At 33.3% G+C, this 17,680-nt stretch overlaps 1 pseudogene; it reads left to right on the forward strand.

The window, feature by feature from the left end:
• Positions 1–312: 312 nt before the first annotated feature.
• LOC101978210 (ubiquitin-conjugating enzyme E2 variant 1 pseudogene) lies at positions 313–3,646 on the forward strand (annotated as a pseudogene).
• Positions 3,647–17,680: the final 14,034 nt, after the last annotated feature.

Consider the following 17,680-nt stretch of genomic DNA (forward strand, 5'->3'; position numbering starts at 1 on the left):
CCAGTACCCCTGGGCCTTGATTTTTGTTTTCCTCATCTCATCATAGAGTGCAAGAAATCAAAATCACACAGCTTTGTAGAAGAGCCAATTTGACACCAAGCCAAATTGCTCCAACTTTTATCTCTGTACATAGGATGGGGAAACTGAGATGCAGATAGGAAAGTGATTTGCCAAAAGTCATATATGGAATCAGTGTCTGAACCAAGGGGAGAAAAAGATTTAAGTGATTAAGGCCACTCCATTTTTCCTTCCTGTGGAATACATCACCAGGCCCTCACACTATTATTCACTTTTTAGTAAACTTTAGGCAATATGGTGTTGGATTGGTGGTATCTGGTTAGATTCAGCTCTTCTGACTATAGTCATAGCCAGAGCTGTGTGTTTCCTCAGCTCCTTCCAAAAACACCACACTCCCCTTAGTTAAACTTTGTCCCCAGCTGTCAGAACAGGTGGCCCATTGAAAGAGCCTGAGAGAGTAGCATTGCTAAGAAGGCAAAAACTTCTAGGGTTTGAGAGAAATCGATTTACTGAGAAGACTGAGTGAAGAAGGGCAAATGGAGTCCTTGCCAGACAGGATATAAAAGGATAAATGAGAAAGCCCAAAATTTATATATGAGAAAATGATGAGAAAGATAAACAGAAATGTTACAGAGGTGTTGTAAGTATGAGAAAATATGAGGGATGAAATCAGATGGGGAAAAAATGTGTGGGAGTAGTGTAACTAACAGTTTAGGGCAAAGATCTCAGAAGAATCCTAATACCGAACCAAATTATATTCTGAACTTCATCCAATAAAGAATAGAAAAAGAGAATGGTATGTCATTAATACAAATCTATAAATTCAAATTTATGGTTAATTTATATTACAAAATTCATTAAAAAGTTCACAAGTTAAGGTAGTGTTATACTACAATGTGTTAAATTTGATACCTGGCAGCCATGAATATATACATTTTAAATTTCCATAGTCAAAATATATACATATTAAAATTGAAAATAAAACATTTCACACCCCTAAATCCCTTTTATAGGATCAGCTTTTCCAAAGAACATGTCTTAAACCATTGGCTTAAGATGTGCATTTTCCTATGGTAATTTTTCAATTAATAGAGAAGTCTGAAAGAAAAGCCTTCAAGAATTAAGTGAATACAAATTTAATGGACAAATTCAGACATTAGAACTTATCAAAAAATATTAAAGACCCTGAGGATGGTGTAGCTGGTCCATGATATAAAGAGAAAACATCATGTTGAATACTATAATTATATATATATTAAAAAACAAATGCGTCCTTTTGATTATAAAAATAAAGCCTGGAAAAATGTTCTGCACTAGTGGAGGATATGAAAAAGAGGACATAGTTCTTAATGTGAAGAGAAATGTCCTTCTTTCTAAAGAGCCACGTCAAAATTCTGATGAAGTGTGATATTTATGTTTATTGACTAAAAGAGTGAACATTTCAGAGAATGAAAACACCATTTTACAGAATATGAAGTTCATAATAACAACAAGAGCATAGAGAGAGGATTTAAAACTCTGAGTCTCATTTTTTTCTAATATATGTTGCTGTTTTACCTAAAGCTGAAGGGGATAGATGGAGTTTGACAGCATAGTCATATGTTGCCTAATGCTTACAGAGGGCTATAGTTCTGGGAGATACATCATTAGCTGATTTCATCATTGTGCAAGCATCTTTGAATGTACTTACACAAACTAAGAGAGCTACAGCATCATTAGGCAATATATTATTATGGAACCACCTATATACAGTTTGCTGTTGACAAAAACATTTTTTTTTTTTTTTTTGCAGATCATGACTATGGTTTCCTCCTCTAAAGCAGAGTTTCCTACTCCCACTCATAGCTTCAGTGTATATCTGAGCACCATGAAATTATATGTTTTTTTTTCTAGGAAGAGGGTATATAGCTTTCATCTAATTTTCAAAAGAGTGTGTCTTTCCCATAAATAATTAAGGTTAAGAACTACAGAACCAAAGGATCCTATCTCCAAGAAAATAGTGTGGAGTTGCAGAGTATGTGGTTTGCAAAAACAGAAGTAGAAGCATATTTTGAAGAAGGCAAAATTTTCTTAATGAAAAAGCACTAAATGATAAGGTTTCAAGAGCCGTTTGGTTTCCATGATTGCAAAATGTCACTCTCCGAATTAACATGAGGTTTATGTAGAAGGCAGCTATTACTAAAACAGTATTCAGGCACAAAGTTCTGTGCTGGCTCAGACAAAAAGATGGATCTGGTGTTGCAAGAGTTCACCAAGGAAACTTTCTTAAGTGAAAAAAAAAGGGGGAACATTTTGACCACTCTGGTTTCTGAAACTGACCAAATATTTTAAATCATTCAATTTTTTCTTAACATTTAATTTCTGATGTGCATTATAATACCACCATCTTGTGGAATATAGTAGAAATGCATGATTTTAAGTGGCCTCTCAGTCAGTAGTTCTCAAAGTGTGCTCTGTGAACCTCCCTGGGAGTATTTGAGACATATTCAAAAGGTTCTTGAAGTCAAAGCTATTTTTATAATAATACTAATATATCACTTTACTTATTCACCGGTTGTCATTTGTGGCCACGGTGCAAAAGCTATGGTGGGTAAAATTGAAGGCACCTTAGCATGAGTCATGGCTATAATTCCAAAGTATACTGTTAGTCATTGTATTCTTCGCTGCCATGCACTTGCAGGAAACAAAAAGCCAGCTGAACTTACAAATAACCTTGCTGAAGAAGCTAAAATGATTTAATTTGGGAGTCAGGTTTGCAGGATTCACTGAATAGGAGTTCTCTTTACTGTCAATTTTACTTGCAAGAAATCCCATGGAGAACTAAGGAATCTCAGCAGACATTTTTGACTCTTATGGATAAGAGTCTTGTGCTTCTATCCTCACTTCTTCATCCATTATTTTCATGTTTCAGATTTCTCATGTATAAAATGAAGGTATTCCTAGGTGTTTCCACACTGAGTAGTCAGGAGATTTGAAACTGCATATAATGGCTTTTGTCTGTTCTTCTAATGTTCTTTCCCCTTCCTGTGCCAAAATTGTATCAAAGCATTTTATCTTCATAGTAACTTTATGAAGTTGCTATTATCATACCACTTTTCAGATTGGAAAACTGAGACCAGGAGAGGTCCAAGTTTCTTACCTGAAGTCACACAGCAAAGTAGTGGAAAATGAACCCAGGCAATTTCATTCCAGGAGAGAATAAGTCTCTTGCAGTTTTGACTATGGGAAGAACTTGAAGAAAGCTGGCCATAAAGAAATGGGAGATGGTTAAGTTAGTTGAGGTCTAGAAATTGATGAACACATGATATTTACAAGAAAGGACAGGGATGATGATTGGGCCTCTGAGAACAATTTATGGAAACTAGATATATCACCTTAAAACAGAATGTGGGACTCAATACCCAGAAGCACCCCCAAATTTGTAAGACTTATAACAAAAAACAAAATGGATGGAGTTAATAGTTCTAATGAAGTGTTGAACCCAAGAGCCATATCAGTACTGGAAAAATGGCAGAACCAGTACAACATCAGATTTGCCTTGTAAGAGCCGTGATGCCTAATGCTATCTAAAGAACATATGAAACTCCAATGGCCACCTGACAGTGTTATAAAAATTAACCAAAAATAAAAACCACAGCACCTCCACCACACAATTCAATTTAAACAATCTTAGTTTTCCACATTAACATTTTTTAGATATGTCTATGGACCTCAAAGTAATGGGAAAAAATTCTCATTCAAAAGCAATAAATTCTCATTCATAAGCAATTAACATGAAGATGTTATAAGTGATATTAATTTTTGTCCATTTGAAATATATAGATTGCACTGTGAAATCTTTTTGTCAAGAGTAACCACTAAAAACGTGGAATCAAGAAGGTATATTTCAATTGAAACCCATTATAATTAGTGAGTCACATCTACCTCAACTCTGAAAACATATATAACTACCTTGATGCTGATTACATTGCCTGAGGTCTCTGCCTTCTCCCATTTCCACTCTCTGATTTCCTCACTTCCTTCCTGCAACAGGCCTCCAGCTTGGGGTGGCTTGGTAAAATAAAAGTTGTAGTCACAAATTGTAGGACTAAGAGAAGTTACACATGAGTGCTTTGTCAGAATTTCTGTTGTTTTTTAAAGGAAAAGTTACCATTTCATTAGAAGTAAATATAAGAGAAAATTCATTTATTGTTGGGTTTTAAGATGTTTTAGTACAAAAACAGCTTTATTAGAAATATCCTCAATACAATTATTTTATTAATATGTATTAATTGTACATATTAACAAAATGAAGGCCCCTTCCAAGCCATGCTCCTTTCTCCACTTTGCTTTACTAACACCCCTTGCTAGAGTATAAACTATAACCCTCTCTACTCCCTTCTGAAATTGATCTTTACAAAGGAATTCAAGGATTTCCTCATAACTTCTCTCACCCCATCTTTATACAAGAGCTTCTGTTTCCTTCTTTCTCCTGAACTCCCTTCCTGCACTGTCACTACCTAGTACTTTCCATGATACTTCCTTGATTTAGCCAGAAGCCATTTAGTAAGGTTGGAAAGAGACTCTGATCTCTCTAATTTAGCTTTGGAACCAAATTGCTTTATTCTCCACCATCCTGGGAAATCAATATTGTGTCCTCAGGAATGCCACACTTCACTATCCTCATTGGCTGATATGTTTTTTTCAGCTTGGGCTTTGATGTGGTGAAAAGTACGGGATAGGAAAGGTAGCAGAATACAACAATTACTAATTGGGCATTATGTAAAATTGTGGATGTGTAACCTATGTGATTCTGCAATCTACATTTGGGGTAAAATTGGGAGTTCATAACCCACTTCAATCTAATGTATGAAATATGATATGTCAAGAGCTTTGTAATGTTGTGAACAACCAATAAAAAAAACAAAAAACAAAAAACAAAAAACAAAAATAAAATAAAATAATTTCTCAATGCTCATAAAAAAAAAAAAATAGACACCATGGTTACTCAGACCTGCCAGCTCTCAAAGTCCTTGATGGTTACACCTGGAGAAAAGTCATATTGAGACTTGTAAACACACTTCATTCCACCAAATTAATTTTATTTTTCTATAATTGCTTTTGCTTTTAAAATTTGAAGGAGTTTAAAACAAATAGGACTCTCATTTGGTCATTCTTACAATCCAGTTGGGTATACATTAGAATCTGACTACTAGAACAAAAAGAACCTTGAATTTGGTATGTACTTTGGCTTTGGTGCTGCTACTTCTCATTATCTTCAGCAAAGATAAAAAAAGAACTCTTTGTGCATGATAGATCCTTAATATTGATAGACATGACTTTCATCTTTCTATTTAGGACCACTAATGCAGAAATGTGGATGCTTACTAAAATAAAAGTATGTTGTTGCAACAACTAAAAAATAAATAAAATTCCAGGTGGAAAAACAATTAAAAAAAAAACATAAAAAAGTATGTCATTGGGGCTGGAGCTGTGGCTCAGCGGTAGTGCACTTGCCTGCCACATGTGAGGCACTGGGTTTGATTCTCATCACAGCATATAAATAAATATAATAATATAATATAACAATATATAATAATTTTATAATAATATAAATATAGAATAACTTTATAATATAAAATATAATGATATAATGATAATAAATATTGTTTAGTTGTTGATAGACAACAACTAAAAAAATATTTTTTAAAGTATTATTCTCTTTTATTAAATCCCAACACTTCTATCTTTTTCACATTCTATGTGAGAAAATAAGAAGTATACAAAAAGCTCCCTTGATACTTACCACAGTATTATGGTTGTCTCAAGAAAAAGTTATGGTGTGATTGAGTTGCAAATTGAACCAGCTGGTTGTTTTGGGGAGTGCCATTTTTACTCAAAAGAATGACTGACAGAAAAACTATAATTTTCTGACTTGGATATATGGCAGATATTTTATCTAAAATGAATAAAATGGGCCTATCACTTCAAGGAAAACAACTGAGAGCCTTCAAGTGAGAATTAGAATTTTGTATAATTTGCATTTGCTACTGGGAGTTTAACAGCTTCCTAATAACTTTTTTGATGAAATTGTTATGAATAGTAATGACTATTATTTTCTAAATACTATGTAATAAAATATGTCAACATTAAACCAATATTTGTAAATAATCAATTCATGGTCTTACAAAATCAAGAATAGGCAAAGGATACATTCAAAGTATAAGACAGACAAATGAATATATATAATAGAGTAGGAAATGTTCTTTGATATCTACTTTGTAACTAGTCTAGTTTTGATAAGGTATCAGTGAAGAAATACATATACATATCTGAGAAGGTTATTAAATATACCTCCTTTTTACAACTACATACTCATGTGAGGCCAGATTTTTCCTATATCACAACTAAAATAACATATCTTTAAAAACAGGAATGAGAACACAAAATTTCTTTTATTAAACCAGACAGTGAAGACATTTGCAAAAATGTAAAACAATGTCACTCCTCTCCATAATTTTTGTAAATTATTCTTCATAAAATGTGTAACTTACAGTAATATGTAATTATTTTATTATTTTAAAATGCATTATTAGATGATTTTTTGTTTTTAATTTATAATCTGATAAACTTTATCAACATAATCAAAATCCTTTTAAAATCTTTAATAATATTATTGTATAAAGGCAACTTAAGAATAAAAAGTGGAGTGAACCACAGTGGTTGCCATTATACAATAATGCTTTCTGCATTGTGCTTTACAATATTTTATAAAGTAGATTTTACTAACATTATTTAACACCCTCTTCTAGACTCCTATATCTCTTTTTAAAAAAATATCTTACATTTTAGTTGTAGTTGGACACAATACCTTTATTTTATTTATTTATTTCTATGTGGTGCTGAGGATTGAACCCAGGGCCTCCCACGTGCTAGGTGAGCACTTTACCACTGAGTCACAACCCCAGCCCCCTGTATCTTCTTTAGCACCACCCTTACAAAACTTTTCTTGTTCTGCTTCATATTCCTGTTACTTGCATCCATGTCATGTTTCACCCTTTTATTGTTAAACAGAATGTAGCATAAAGTTTGTCTTTCTCATCTTTTAATATCTTGAAACACTATTCAGAGAACTATGTTCGAAGTTATGAAAATAATTGAATTAACAATAATAAATAATAATCCATAATAAAACAAATTTTTAATTGGAGATAAATGATCTAACTCTCAAAACACTTCCAGATAATCCAGGGGTTCAATAGGAAGTCTCAAGGGAAATAAAACATGAGAAAGAAAACATTGTAACAACACTATCAAGAAACTAAATATAATTAAGTTCATTTTACCTACTGATAGCATAGTATAAATTCTTTTGGGGTGCACACAAAATATTCATCACAATACACAATTTCTTGGTCAAAAAATAAAAGCAAATTTAAGACTTCAGTCCAACATATGAGAAGCTGAGAATTTACCACACCTTACTTACAAGTAAAAAAAACTAAACAAACTGAAAAACCAGTTCATTTTCTTTAAGGCATCAAAGAAGTGTGATCATAGGGGAAACAACTGCCCCCAAAATTGGAGAGAGAAACAGGTTAATACAGGGAAGAGCAATTAACAGAGCAAAACCCATGAGCTAAAACCTGCAAAGAAACCATGCCAGAGTAAGAAAACCTGAACTGTAATTTTAAAAATTTTTTGAAGGCTCATTGTAGACAAATGTGAGAGTTAAAAGCTGCAGGTGGATCCAATTAAATGAGGATTTTTCACATTTTTATGAGATTTACCACTAGGAGTTCAACCAGGTTCTCACAGTGAATATGAGTAGGATCCCCTCACATTTTCAGCAGAGAAGGGTAAAAAGTAACCATTTAAAATATGCCAAAGCATTTTCTTTTCTTTTCTCTTATTTCATTTTTGTACTAGGAATTGAACCCAAGAGTGAGTCACATACCAGGCCCTTTTTTATATTTTGTTTAGAGATCAGATCTTGTTAAGTTGCTTAGAGCATTACTAGTTTGCTGAAGCTGGCTTTGAACTCCAGATCCTCCTACCTCAGCCTCCTAAGCTTCTGGGATCACAGGTATGCACCACTGTGCCAGGCTATTTTCTTATTCTTAAGCCTGTCCTCAAGGAAAAATATTTTACCAGTGCCTAAACTTTTGTAGTTTTATCAGACTGACCTGGGGAAACTCAGTCTACTCCAGAATTCCACAAAGGGGAAGGAAAGGAAATATCCATTTTGCCAAGCTAGCCATTCTGTCCCACCTGGGGAAGGTGAGAAGCACTGGTGAAGTTAAAACTCCAGAGGCACACACCAAAACACTATTTCTAATCCCTCCCACCTGCCCCCCCACACACACATGCACACCTTATCACTTCACCACTTAAGGTCTATTTACTTGAGTTCCTTTTAGCAAGAACACCATGTCCAACTTTCAACAAAAGCTATAATGCATAACAAAATGCAAACAAATAAATTTGAAGAGGCAGAGCAAGTATCACAATCAGACTAAGATATGTCAGAAAAATGATCAGATCAGACATTTAAAATAGCTATGATTTATATGTTAAGAACTCTAAAAGTAGATAATATGAAAGAACAGATGGACAATGTACACAGGGAGATGGAAATTCTGAGTTAGCAATAAGTACTACAGATAAAAACACTAACATAAATGAAGAATGACTTTGGTGAGTTCATTAATAGAATGGATATCAGCTAAAGAAAGTATCTCTGAGTTTGAGAATATGTCAACTGACACAAAACTGAAAAAGCAAAGGGAAGAAGACTGACAAAAAAAACCCAGAATATCCAACAACCAGGGAACAAATACAAAAGATGTGAAATATATGTATTGGGGACACCATTAGGAAAAACAAGAACAAAGAAAAATAAATTTTTGAAATAGTAATAACTGAGATTTTCCCCTAATTGTGGTCAGACACCAAATGACAGATCCAGCAATCAATCTCAAACAAGACTAAACAAAATAAATGTCAAAAATTACACCTACAGGGGTTGTGGCTCTGGTTCATCGGTAGCACACTTGCCTGGCATGTGTGAGGCTCTGGGTTTGATTTTTAGCACCACATATAAATAAAAACAAAATAAAGGTTCAACAACAATTTTAAAAAATTACACCTACACTTATCATATTCAAACTACAGGAATGAAAGATAAGGAAATTTCTTTGAAAGATGACAGAAGGAAAAAATATAGGGGCTGGGGTTATAGCTCAGTGGTGGAGCTCTTACCTCACACATGTGAGGCACTGGGTTCAATCTTCAGTACCACATAAAAATAAATAAAGGTATTTTGTCCACCTACAACTAAAAATAAAAAATAAAAAAATTCTAAAAAGGAAAAGATATACTTACCTAGAGAAGAACAAAGAATTAGATCCAGCTTCTCCTCAGAAACCATGAAAGCAAGAAGAGAATGTAGTGAAATATTTGAAGTGTTGAGAGAGAAAAGTACCAACCCATAATTATGTACCTTATGAAATTGCCCTTCAAAAGTAAGATTTTATGAGGCAAACAAACATTGAGGGAATTTGTTGCCAGTAGACCTGCCTTTCCAGAAATGTGAAAAGAAGCTCTTTACAGAGAAAGAAAAGTATATAGAGTAGAAACTCATATATTCCTAAAGAAAAAAAGAGCACAAAAGGATAAGACAAAACTTTTATTTTTCTTAATCTTAATTGACTAATTTATAACAATTTGTTTAAATGATAATAGTGCTATATTGATTATATATGTGTGTATCCATGTATATGTAAATATATATACACTTAAATATTCCAAAATAAATAACATCAATGGTACAAGGAACAAGAGTTATCATATATATATATATATATATATATATATATATATATTTGTTGTTGTTGTTGTTGTTGTTATAAGATAGTTGCACTACCCATGAAGCAATATAGTATTATGTAAAAGATGACTTTTTGGTAAATTGCATTTGTTGTGTATCGAAAAACATAGGGCACCTGCTAAAAATATGTTACAATACAGGTATGTATCATTGGTATGTCTACAAAATAGATGATTATTTTATATAAAAAAACATGTAAGAATTTATTTTTTAAATGGAAATAGATATATTTTATATAAAATAAAAAGATTACTTTTTGTAATCTTGGAATGGACAAGGATTTTCTAACAAAACTACAGCATCCAGAAGGCCATTGTTATTTTTAATAATTGGATCATGTGTTGTATTTATTTATATTTTATCTATTGCATAATTGTGAGGTTTGATTTGTCATAATCATTAATGTGTATAACAGAATTTGCTCCATTTCAATACCCAGTACCACCCCTCCCCTTCCCTCTACATTCCCCCAATCATCTACCTGTACTCTGTTGATCTTCCTTCTATTAATGTATTTTTAATCAGTGAACTATGCATTTACATACAAGTGAAATTCACTGCAATATATTCATACATGTACATAGCATAATTTGGTCAGTTTCATCCTGCAGTTCCTTTCCTTTCTCATCTCTTCTCTCTTCCTCTTGTCCTCCTTCCTGTACTTCACTGTTTTCAAAAAGAAATGAATTTGAATCATATGAATACTCAATTAAAAGCACAGAGGTCAGAAAAAAATGGAAAACAAATATAGAAACAAAGAATAAGGAAAAAATAGAAAATAGTAACAATTATAGATATTAATTCAACTATATCATTAATCACATTAAATAACCAATAATCTAAAACAACTTTAAGTATCCAACAATTGATAATTAGATTAAGAAAAAACAGTGGTGTGTGTTCACTGTGAGATCTATTTCATCACACAAAAATGAAGTCCTGTTAATTTGCAACAACATGGGTAGAACTGGAGATCACCATGTTGAGTGAAATAAGCCAGACACAGTACCATATGATCTCTCACTCATATGTGGAATAAAAAAAAATAATAATCTCATAGGAGTTCGGAATACAATGGTGGTTGCCAGAAGCCAGGGACAGAAGGGTAGGGGATGATGGGGAAAGGTTGATCAATAAATATTAAATTATAGTTACATTCTTGTGAGCTATTCATATAAAAGTGAATATAGATAAAAATAATGTGCATCTCAAAAAGCTAGGATTTGTTTGGTGAACAAATTTGTATGGTGAAAGTTTTCACCATAAATTAAAAATAAATGTCAGAGAAAACAAATGTTTAACATGATTACACAATGTATATATGCTAAGTGAAATAAGCCAATCCTCAAAACCACATATATAGCTGGTGAGACTGCAAATTGGTGCAATCACACTGGAAAGTAGTATGGAGATTCCTTAGAAGACCTGGAATGGAACCATTTGACCCAGTTACCTCACTTCTCAGTTTATACAAAAAGGACTTACAATCAGCATACTATAGTGAAGCAGCCACATCAATGTTTATGGTAGCTCAGTTCAAAATAGCTAAACTGTGGAACCAACCTAGATGCCCTTCAATAGATGAAGGTAGGGTTGGGGCTGTGGCTCAGTGATAAGAGTACTTGCCTAGCATACGTGAGGCACTGGGTTCAATCCTCAGCACCATATAAAAATAAACAAATAAAATAAAGGCATTCTGTCCACCTACAACTACAATTTTTTTTAAAAAATAGATGAATGGATAAACAAAGTGGCATATATACTTAATGTAATATTACTTAGTTATAAAGAAGAATGAAAATATGGCATTTATTGGTAAACGGATGGAACTGGAAAATATCAAACTAAGTAAAATAAGCCAGTACCAAAAAAAAAAAAAAAACAAAAACTGGATGTTCTCTTTGAAATGTGGTTACTAGCCCACAGCAAGGGAGGGCAGGGAGGGGAAGATTAGAAATTCATAATTTTGTTCTTTTTGTTTTAAATAATCTGGTGAAACTACCTGAACTATTCAATCCTAATATTTTAGGTTTACTTTTGGATTAAATAAACAAAAAGCCCCAACAAAAATATAAACATCATAAAAAAAAGGACATTAGAAAAAATTAACATGGAGTGTTTTCTCCTGAGAGCACTGGAATACAGAATTCCCCTTAATCTTTCACTTTTTTTCCTATTGGATAAATGGTGACACATAATATATTATTGCATATATATATATACATATATATATACATATACATATATATGCAATACACATATATATGAATTACAGTAAAATAATTCAATACATGTATATAATTTATTTTAAATATCTTTATTTATTTATTAACTTTCATGTGGTGCTGAGGATAGAACGCAGTGCCTCACATATGCTAGGCAAATGCTCTGCCAGTAACTACAGCCTCAGTCATATGTATAAAATTTATAATGATCAAATCAGTGTATAGCATTTCCATCTCCTTAAAGGTGTATCATTTCTTCATGTTGGGAACTTTTGAACTCCTCTCTTTTAGTTCTTTAAAAAGTATGTAATAGTCATTCTGCTGTCCTGTAGGACAGTAGAACTTATTCCTCTTATGTAGCTGTATTTAAGTACTCATTTTCTTTTTTTTCTTTTTTCTATTATTAGTTGTTCAAAACATTACAAAGCTCTTGACATATCATATTTCACACATTTGATTCAAGTGAGTTATGAACTCCCATTTTTACCCCATATACAGATTGGAGAATCACATCGGTTACACATCCACTTTTTTACATACTGTGTATGTTGTATTCTGCTGCCTTTCCTATCCCTATCCTCTACTATCCCCCCTCCCCTTCCCTCCCCTCCCATCTTCTCTCTCTACCCCATCTACTGTAATTCATTTCTTTCTCCTGTTTTTTTCCCTTTCCCCTCACTTCCTCTTATATGTAATTTTGTATAAAAATGAGGGTCTCCTTCCATTTCCATGAAATTTCCCTCCTCTCTCCCTTTCCCTCCCACCTCTTGTCCCTGTTTAATGGTGATCTTCTTCTCATGCTCTTCCTCCCTGCTCTGATCTTAGTTGCACTCCTTATATCAAAGAAGACATTTGGCATTTGTTTTTTAGGGATTGGCTAGCTTCACTTAGCATAATCTGCTCTAATGCCATCCATTTCCCTGCAAATTCTATGATTTTGTCATTTTTTAGTGCTGAGTAATACTCCATTGTGTATAAATGCCACATTTTTTTATCCATTTATTTATTGAAGGGCATCTAGCTTGATTCCACAGTCTAGCTATTGTGAATTGTGCTGCTATGAACATAGATGTAGCTGTATCCCTATAATAGGCTCTTTTAAGGTCTTTGGGGAATAGTCCAAGAAGGGGAATAGCTGGGTCAAATGGTGGTTCCATTCCTAGCTTTCCCAGGAATCTCCATACTGCTTTCCAAATTGGCCGCACCCATTTGCAGTCCCACCAGCAATGTACAAATGTACCCTTTTCCCCACATCCTCACCAGCACTTATTGTTGTTTGACTTCATAATGGCTGCCAATCTTACTGGAGTGAGATGGTATCTTAGGGTGGTTTTGATTTGCATTTCTCTGACTGCTAGAGATGGTGAGCATTTTTTCGTGTACTTGTTAATTAATTGTATTCTTCTCTGAGAAGTGTCTTTTCAGGTCCTTGGCCCATTTGTTGATTGGGTTATTTCTTTTCTTATTGTTTAATTTTTTGAGTTCTTTGTATACTCTGGATATTAGGGCTCTATCTGAAGTGTGAGGAGTAAAAATTTATTCCCAGGATGTAGGCTCTCTATTTACCTCTCTTATTGTTTCTCTTGCTGAGAAAAAAACTTTTTAGTTTGAGTAAGTCCCATTTGTTGATTCTTGTTATTAACTCTTGTGCTATGGATGTCCTATTAAGGAATTTGGAACCCGACCCCACAATATGTAGATTAGAGCCAACTTTTTCTTCTATCAGACGCAGAGTCTCTGTTTTGATATCAAGCTCCTTGATCCATTTTGAGTTAACTTTTGTGCATGGCGAGAGAAAGGGATTCAGTTTCATTTTGTTGCATACAGATTTCCAGTTTTCCCAGCACCATTTGTTGAAGATGCTATCCTTTCTCCATTGCATGCTTATAGCACCTTTGTCAAATATAAGATAGTTGAAATTTTGTGGATTGGTCTCTGTGTCCTCTATTCTATACCATTGGTCCACCTGCCTGTTTTGGTACCAGTACCATGCTGTTTTTGTTACTATTGCTCTGTAGTATAGTTTGAAGTCTGGTATCCCTATACTATCTGTTTCACTCTTCCTGCTTAGCATTGCTTTTGCTATTCTGGGTCTTTTATTTTTCCAGATGAATTTCATGATTGCTTTATCTATTTCTACAAGAAATGCCTTTGGAATTTTGATTGGCATTGCATTAAACCTATAGAGAACTTTTGGTAATATCGCCATAGAGGCATCAGAAAAATGATCAAATAAAGAATTCAAGGAATACCTTATACAGATGGAATGGAATCTTAAAGAGGACATGAGACAGCAAATTCAAACAATGAAAGAACACATTGAAAATGAATTACATAAACAGATATAAGAAGCAAATAAGCAACTTTACCAGAAGGTAGAGATTATAAAAAAATCAAACAATAATCCTAGAAATGAAGGAAACTATAAACCAAATTAAAAACTCAAACGAGAGTATCACTAGCAGAGTGGAAGAAGTAGAAGTCAGAATGTCAGACAATGAAGACAAAACATATCATCTTGAAAAGAGTCTAGCCAACTCAGAAAGGCTGGTAAAAACCGGAGAAAAACATCCAAGAGATATGAGATAACATAAAAAACCAAACTTAAGTCATCGGGATAGAGGAAGGTATAGAGGTCCAAACCAAAGGGATGAGTAACTGTTGAATGAAATAATTTTAGAAAACTTTCCAGATATAAAAAGGAAATGGATGTACAAATTCTAGATGCATACAGGACACCGAGCATACAAAATCACAGTAGATCAATGCCAAGACACATTGTTATGAAGATATCCAATATATAGAACAAAGAGAAAATATTAAAAGCTATAAGAGAAAGGAGGCAGATTACATTCAGGGGTAAACCAATAATGTTAACAATGGATTTTTCATCACAGATTCTGAAAGCGAGAAGATCCTGGAACAATGTATTTTTTCAAACACTGAAAGACAATGTATGCCAACCAAGAATTCTGTATCCAGCAAAATTAAGCTTCAGGTACGACAACGAAATAAAAATCTTTCATGATAAACAAAAGTTAAAAGAATTTGCAGCCAGAAAACCAGCATTGCAAAGCATCCTGAGCAAAACACTACACGAGGAAGAAATGAAAAACAACAACAAAAACCAACAGTGGGAAGTACTTCAGTAAAGCGAGAGTGGGGGCGGGGAAGCTAATCATGGAGAAACAAACCAAATTTTTTTAAAAAATAATAATAATCAAACATGACTGGAAGTACAAACCATATATCAATAGTAACCCTAAACGTTAATGGCTTAAACTCACCAATAAAGCGACATAGGCTGGTAACCTGGATTAAAAAAACAGATCCAACAATATGCTGCCTTCAGGAGACACATCTGATTGGAAAAGACATACACAGGCTGAAGGTGAAAGGTTGGGAAAAATCATATCACTCATACAGACCCCGGAAGCAAGCAGGAGTGGCCATCCTCATATCGAATAAAATCGACTTCAAGACTAAGCTAATCAAAAGGGATAAGGAAGGACATTATATACTGTTAAGTACCCATTTTCAACCTTCCTCTATCTCCCCTCTATCTATACGCTTCAAAACCTCTATAAACCAAATTTCTACTCTCTGTTTTTATGAAATAAACTCTTTTTTTAAACTTCCATATGTGAGTAAGAACATGAAGCATTTGTCTTTCTCTTCCTGGCTTATTTTATTTAATATATTATTCTCCAAGTTCATCCATGTTTTAGGATGTTGTTTTGAAATTATTCTTCTTTAATGTAAAAATTTACAGTTTTAAATTTCCCTCATAACACACTTTTCACTGCACTTTACACATTGTATGTGTTGTGCTTTCATTTTGATTTGTCTTAAATATTTTCTGTTTTTCCTTGTGGTTTCCTCTCCAATCTATTATTTGGGCAAAAGAATATTGTTTAATTTCCACACATTTGTGAATTTTCCAGTTTTCCTTTTGTTATTTATTTCTAGCTTGATTTCACTAAGATCAGTAAAGAAAACTTCATTATTTTAGTCCTTTTAAACTTATTAAAATTAGTTTGAAGTACTGGGGATGTGGCTCAGTTGGTAGAGTGCTTGCCTCACATGCATAAGGCCCTGGGTTCAATACCCAACACCACAAAAACTAAAATAAAATAAAATTTTATTGTTTTATTGATTGTTTAAGATAAGGTCTATCCTGGAGTATGTTACATGTGCACTTGAGCAAAATGTAGATATTCTGGTGTAGATGGTGAGATCTCTGATAGATATTTGCTAGGTCCAATTGAGTGATATAAGTTTCTCTATTTTCTTATTCATTTTTCTCTCTGGGTGATTTATTATTAAATGCAAAGTATTGAAATGTCTGGCTATTATTGTCAAGCTATCTTTTTCTCCCCTAAATTCTGTCAATTTTCATTTCAGATATCTTATAGAGTCATGACATTTGGTATGTCTATGTTTTTAAGTGTCATATCTTCTTAGTAAATTGGCCTTTTAATCAATATAATGTCCTTTTTTTTGTCTTGTAACAGTTTGACTTAAAATCTATTTTGTCAGATATCAGTATATCCTTACTTGCTCTCCTTTGGGTAATATTTGAAGGAAATACTTTTTTAAATCTCTTCAGTCTAATCTGTCTTTAGATATAGAATGTGTCATATAGATTGATGATGGTTCTTAAAGCCTTCTGTCAGTCTATACCTACGGATTGGTTAGATTATCCATTTATATTTAAAGTAATTATTGAAAATATGTACTTTTGCCATCTTGCTATTTTTTCTATATGTCTCCACAGCTTTTTTGTTTTTCATTTCCTCCACCATTGCCTTTCTTTGCATTTATTCAATGTTCTATAATTATATTTTAATTTCCTTTTCATTTCCTTTAGTGTATTTTCTAAAAATATTTTCTTTGCATATACCATGGAGATAATATATAACATATGTTTTAGTTAGTCATTTTGCTGCTTCAACATAAAGACCTGATAAGAACAATTAGAGAAGGAAACGTTTAATTGGGGCTCCATAGATGGCCAACTCCATTCCTCATGGCCTCAGTGAGGCAGAACATCATGGTAGAAGTTTATGGCTGAGGACTGCAGGTGGGGATGTGACACCAGGAAGCAGAGAGAATGACTCCATTCACCAGGTACCAAATATATACCCCAAAGGCATGTACCCAATGCCCCACCTCCTCCAACCACACTCTATCTGCCTATAGTTACCAGCCAGTTAATTCCTTTCAGGCGATTAATATTTCACCTCTAAACTTTCTTTAATTGTCTCACATATGTGCTTTTGGGGGACATCAGATACCTAAACTTTAATAACATTATAAAGTTGCAACAATCTATTCTGAATTTATACATCCTAATGAAATAGCATGCAAAATATTATGCTTACAAATTCCATTCTCCATTTTATGTTACTGATGTTGCAAGTTAAATTTTTATACAGTCATTCCTGAATATCCATTGTCTGTAAAACCCCTTATAGATATAAAGATGTGTCATTCTCAATTCTCTTTTTTATAAAATGGCAGAATATTTGCAATATAGCTTAAGTACTTTTTACTATATTATTTAAAT

The sequence above is a fragment of the Ictidomys tridecemlineatus genome, chromosome X (assembly GCF_052094955.1).
Source record: "Ictidomys tridecemlineatus isolate mIctTri1 chromosome X, mIctTri1.hap1, whole genome shotgun sequence".
Lineage (NCBI taxonomy): Eukaryota > Metazoa > Chordata > Mammalia > Rodentia > Sciuridae > Ictidomys > Ictidomys tridecemlineatus.